This window comes from Bombus huntii, chromosome 11 (assembly GCF_024542735.1).
Source record: "Bombus huntii isolate Logan2020A chromosome 11, iyBomHunt1.1, whole genome shotgun sequence".
NCBI classification, from domain to species: Eukaryota; Metazoa; Arthropoda; class Insecta; order Hymenoptera; family Apidae; genus Bombus; species Bombus huntii.
The window spans coordinates 10,277,188-10,282,871 of record NC_066248.1 but is presented as its reverse complement, the minus strand read 5'-3'; the positions used below and the strand labels follow the sequence as shown (position 1 = coordinate 10,282,871).

The following is a 5,684-nucleotide window of genomic DNA, read 5'->3' as shown; positions in this document are numbered from 1 at the left end:
GCACTCAAGACTGTCAATAAACAACGTGCAGAGAAAACTCTGATGCCACATAGTCAAAAAGGCTTTAAGTGAAAACATACATATATGCCTGTATGAAAACTGCAACTGCTCACGAATACAATTTCGACTCGGATTTGAGAATCCTATAAGATATCATTTTAAACTATACTAAATATATAGAGTACGCTGTTCCGCGTATCCTGAAGATATTTTTAAAATGACGGTCCTACCAAATTAAATTCAGACTGTTTTCTGAAACTGCTTAATCAAATGATGCATTGATTTATAGTAGTAAATCTGGGCATCAGAAATTTGCTCCATATGAAAGTCCATCGAACTCGGTCTATTTATTACCGTTACGAAACATATATACTCTAATAGAAACACTCCTAACATGGTAATGCTTAGAGGAAAGCACGTCAGAATCGCTGTCTTTCAAATCCATTCAATGAATAAGAGACGAATGAAGATGCGTATTATAGTTATATGCAAGTATCCGTAAAGTGGTGAGACGTTCGAACAGGTTTGTTTGATGAAGATCAGCTACATACTCTGTTCCGGGTGAAGAAATGAGCCACAAGTGGGTGAAAAGGGAAGGGGAAATAAGGAGAATACAAAGAGTTGATGCATGTAAGGAATGGAAGCTGAATCTCAAAATAAGGAACAAGAAAAAACAAGCTACTTACGATAACACGATTGCTAGTCATCTGTTCTCGATGACGATTGCCTATACCACCGCCCTTGTTGAATATTTTAGCAGTTCTAGTATATTTGAGCATATTATATTTATATTTCGATGCACACTACCTCTTCGACCACTTATTTCCGTGATTATGACTGAAGAACAAACAGAAGATACTTATCGTAAATTAAATTTAAGCAAGAAGAAACATTTTGCGACGTTAACTCCAAATGGGAAAATATGTATATATCAGCATGGATCAGGACCTCCCTATTTTTACATTAAATGTTTTGAAAAGTTGTATTTCAAAGCATGGCATGGTTTTCGTTGGAGGAAATCGTTTCGTGGAAGGAAACTTCAAATAGTGAAAGAGCAAAATTATATAGTTCTGAAAGAATAATATAATTTAACATGAAAATATTAAAAAACTGAGTACAGTATAATAGATATTTTACAAGGGAAGTAAAAAATATAGGTAAATAAATATAAGTAAAAAATATAAGTAAAAATGTATAAGAAATCATTTATTTTTTTTAAATATATTTTGTATGGCGTGTGCTATCATTTTGTTATCTCAAATTTATCTTCTATTTATATTTCTTGAGATAATTTTCATAATATATTTATGAATTAGATGTATTTTCATAACCTACGTTCTACTAGCGAGTTTTCACATGCTCAATGAGATATGTAGTATAGGAAGTGTATAAATATATATTTTTTATGTATCTTCAAACACAAACTAGAATATCGAGCATGTTGTCACTTTCCTGTGGATTGTAAAATTATCAACTGTGGTTGATAAATTAACAAATCGTAAAAATTTATCGATTTGCACTACGAGTGCGGAGTGCGAGTAGTAACGATAGTGAACACACACTTGAATACCCAAACGACAAACTCCTGAGCTGTATACTTATTTTTACGTGGGTCCAAACTTTATACACGGTTTCACCTTATACACTTGTTGTGTACTATCGTATCATTTTACCGACCAGTAGCGGTTGAAAATCCTACGTACTGTCTACCTCTCACTCGGTCGCAGATACATCGTTGACGCCAGCTCTGTTTCGACTCTAGAATATCGCGCGGGAATATACACGCTTTTTCTCATACCTATAGAAATGTTAACTCAAATTTGGCGAAACTACTTATAATATTTATATTGATATTTATTTGATCTATTAGAATCGTTTTTAGATTAATATTTATATAATATTCCATAATCCATACAATGATTTTCTTCAAGCAAATAATAATAATTTAATATTTTTTTAAAACTGTGATATCGTTCAAAACAATCGCTTCTATGTAATGGAACATTGCAAAATTTACAGACAAAACATATTCTACTTCTTTTCTTTTTTAATTATGCAAATTCTACATTGCTTTTGGGTTTTTTTTACTCCGACGACTAGACATTAATATTTATAAGTTTATGTTTTCTGAAATTTGATAGTCTTTCTGGGTGATCTAATCTGGATGATCTCCTTGTCAGCTCATAAGTGTTTGTTGTACTAGATATTTCTTCGTCGTTTTCCTTTGATCCACAATCTTCTATCCGCGAAATTATCACTTTTCGCAGGAAATTTTTTATATGTAACTCTTTTATACGTATGGCCCATAATCATTCCCGTTGGGGCCCCGGGAGCATCTCCTTTCGTTCCCACGTAGTGGTGATCCCCGCCGCTAGCCCTTCACCGTCGTTACTTCTGTGGTGATGGGCGTGATAGGTATCGAAGGACCACTCCAATACGTTTAACAATAAATATTTATTAACAAAATATATTCGGTGAGTATACTTGGCGTAAAACTCGCGGTTATTAATTACGGTTCGCGGTTATTAATTTCGGTTCGCGGTTCGCGATTACAAGTTCGAACTCGGGTAGATACGATTCGATATGCGCTACGAGTTTGGACGATGATTGCCTGAGATGTCGAGCAACTCGGATCAATGATTGCTGCCAACTACCAACTATCAATTCGGACAGATGTCTCGCGACTGACTTTCCGTCACGATGATGCTGGATAGGAAAAACTATGATGGAGTGTGTCTAAGGATACGAGATCATCGGAGTCATTGAGGAAAGCGTTGGTTCGGAAAGTGAGGGAAGTGGACGTCGTTGCTAATTGGCTAAATTTTGAGTTGGTGGTTGGAAAAGGATGCTAACCACCCTTGAGACAAAGGTGCTAGTAGGAAGCGTCGTACGTGAGGAAAGCAGATTTCCAGTATCTTCCTGTAGTGGGTGGTAGGTATAGGGACTGTTAAGACAAAGACTATTTATTCCTTCGGAGGACCTTAGCTAAATAAATCTTAAGATTTGTAGCGGTCCTTAGGTTAACTGAAAATATTCTGTAAGAATGTATCGGCATCTGGCAATCACCTTGTCCGAAGGATAGGGTCTTTGTGTAACTAGCCACAGAACAGAAACCGTTGGAAAGTTTGCTGTCGAGTGTCGCTACACTTCCTTCTGTTACTGCTCTCTTAGTACATTCCTTAGTCGGCCGTTCCACCGTCTCCTGGAGACGACTGACCTCGCTCTCCAGAAAGCGCACCCTCCTCCGCAGGTATGTGCTGTCCGCGTGTTCATGTCCGTGAATCCTTCTCGGTTCCTTCTCTTTCCTCCGATTCCATCTTTATATCCTCTTTCCGCGCGTCGTCGCCGCCAACGGCACCGTCGCGGATGCAGAGACGGCAGAGATCGGCCATTGTTGAGGCGACGGCGGAGGTGGTAACCACGTGCGCCGTTGGAGTTCAGCGCTAGACGCTCTCGCCCTCCGTGAGGCCTACCATGACCCGGTAATCTTCCGGTATGATCGCTTGCCGAACGCGTTCACAACGGTCAAAGAGGAAGAACACGAAGACATTTCGTCGTCGAATCTCACCCTGCCGCCGCCACCGCGCCGCAAAAGCAGTCCATCCCACGAAGATCCCGGGCCGCTGATAGTTACATCAGGTCCCTCTGACCTTCCCCGAGACCAGACGCATGAACAGTTCCGGGGGCCTGATGGTCCACCCCCGGACAGCCACGATTGCTCGATGGCGACGCAGCGGGGCCCGCTTTACAACCCCCGGCTGCACCGGTACTGAGGTATCCTTTTCCTGCACCGTAAACGTTACTGCCTTTTTGTCTACCATATCCATCCTCCCCAAAATTCTCCGCACCGGATCTGCAAACTGACGGGTGCCAAAGGCACCGACGAGCCATTTTCCCAGGGTGTGGTCCTACGCCCTGAGAACCCATACCCGCCTCGTGCTCCTCAGAAATGTGGAACGCTTCACGATTTTGCGTGTCATCCTTGCGCAGGGGCCATGTTAATCTTCTCTGTATCGTTCCAATTTTAGTATATGTAGTGCCGAAGCAAGTACTCCCCAATTTTTACTTGATGGAACAATAACCATAAGGAATGTCTCGATTTGAAGGTGTTTTAGGCCACTTAATGGCTTTAGCGGTAAATCCAGAAGCCTCGTTTTATGACCGTTCCTTAGGATTATTGCGACCCGCTTAATTATATATGGACAGTTGATGGACGCCTCGACCGTAGAGAGACACCGGACGTATCATGTTCCATACTTCTAACAAAATATGGTGGTTTCCATAAAATGCATGTTAACATCTTGAAAGTTTTATTGTTTGGAGTGATTGAGTTAGACCTTTATATTTTTTAATTGTTTCGCATACTCACAATTTGTTTTTCAGAAGTGTTTTATGCATATCGACATTGTCATAGTACTTATCTTGATAATAGATAAAAAATAGATTTCCTTTTGGGAATAAATCCCTCTTTTATCTCCGGATTTGTAATGTTAATCGAACATGGTACCGAACTTCGTTTCGGCACGATTATCTTGTATCGAAGGGGATATAAATATTTCCCCACTTGATATTCGACCCTGGCGGTTGTTTCCGATGTTGTTACTATTGTTCGGGGGACGAACGTTGGTACGATTGTAATTGTTCGGAGGTGTTGAACGTTGGTATCGCGTTCTGTCGTTTGCTCGTTTTAATTCTCGCGTTGCTTTAACGGCTTGGAGATACGCGTCTTCTAAAGAATGGTATCCCGCAATTTTTACTCGCAAATATACCTCGTTTGAGAGTCCCTTAACGAAGGCATCCCCTGTGGTCCCAATCTATTGTGTCTTGAACATGCTGAGATATAATACCGTAATCATATCTTTCTCCGTCCATTATTGCTAATCTAAGATTTCTGACGCGATCCATATAGTCTAGTATGTCTTCCCCCGGTCGTTGGAATGTTGTTCCTAATTCTCCCTTATATTCGTTAAGGGATTTCCCTGGGCCGAACATATCCTTTAATTTGTTCCCGAAATCGTCCAAATTGTTTAGCTGACTGTCCTCTACGGCGAGGAACGCGTGCCCGCGAAGCTTATTCATTAATAATTTTACCAATTGAGGCTCCTGATGCCGCGGAATCATGTTTCGTGCGCGCTCGCATGCTCTTAAAAATTGAAATACTGAGGGTCGATGTCCGTCGAATATTGGTACTGACTCGATCGCGTTTTTTAACTTAATTGGTTGGGGGCTACTGTCTATCGATATTGTCACCTGAGGAATTATCAGCGGTGATACGAGTGTCTCGATTTCCTTTTTTGTCTTGAGTGAACGCATGTCGTCTTGTAATTCATTGATTTTTGTACTCATGTCGGCTGTTACTCGAAAATTTGCATCACATGCTCTTAGTTTTTCTGTTAATGTCAAGAGCATGTCTTCGTTCAATATTTCTAATGGAGTTGCCATGTTCTCTATTATATTTTGTCAATAACCGTAAGAACTTTAATCTTCTGTGGAGCGTATCCCACCGTTGCCACCAAAAAAATATTTTAATTGTTACTGTTACGTTTTCAATTTAGTTGTTGCTTTAGTTTTTCTTTTTTTTTCTATTCTTACTTTCTTGGGTCCGTTATTATAATAATTTACAATTATATGTGTCGGGTTATGGTTGGAATTTTGGGCGTGTAACAACTCTTCACGTGGATTAG

At 40.0% G+C, this 5,684-nt stretch overlaps 1 non-coding gene across 1 annotated transcript; it reads right to left on the bottom strand.

Annotated features, from left to right (window-relative positions):
* Positions 1 to 3,945: 3,945 nt before the first annotated feature.
* On the bottom strand, positions 3,946 to 4,052 carry LOC126871501 (U6 spliceosomal RNA). The gene has a single exon (XR_007691670.1). It is a non-coding gene; the product is annotated as a U6 spliceosomal RNA (small nuclear RNA).
* Between the last annotated feature and the right edge of the window lie 1,632 nt (positions 4,053 to 5,684).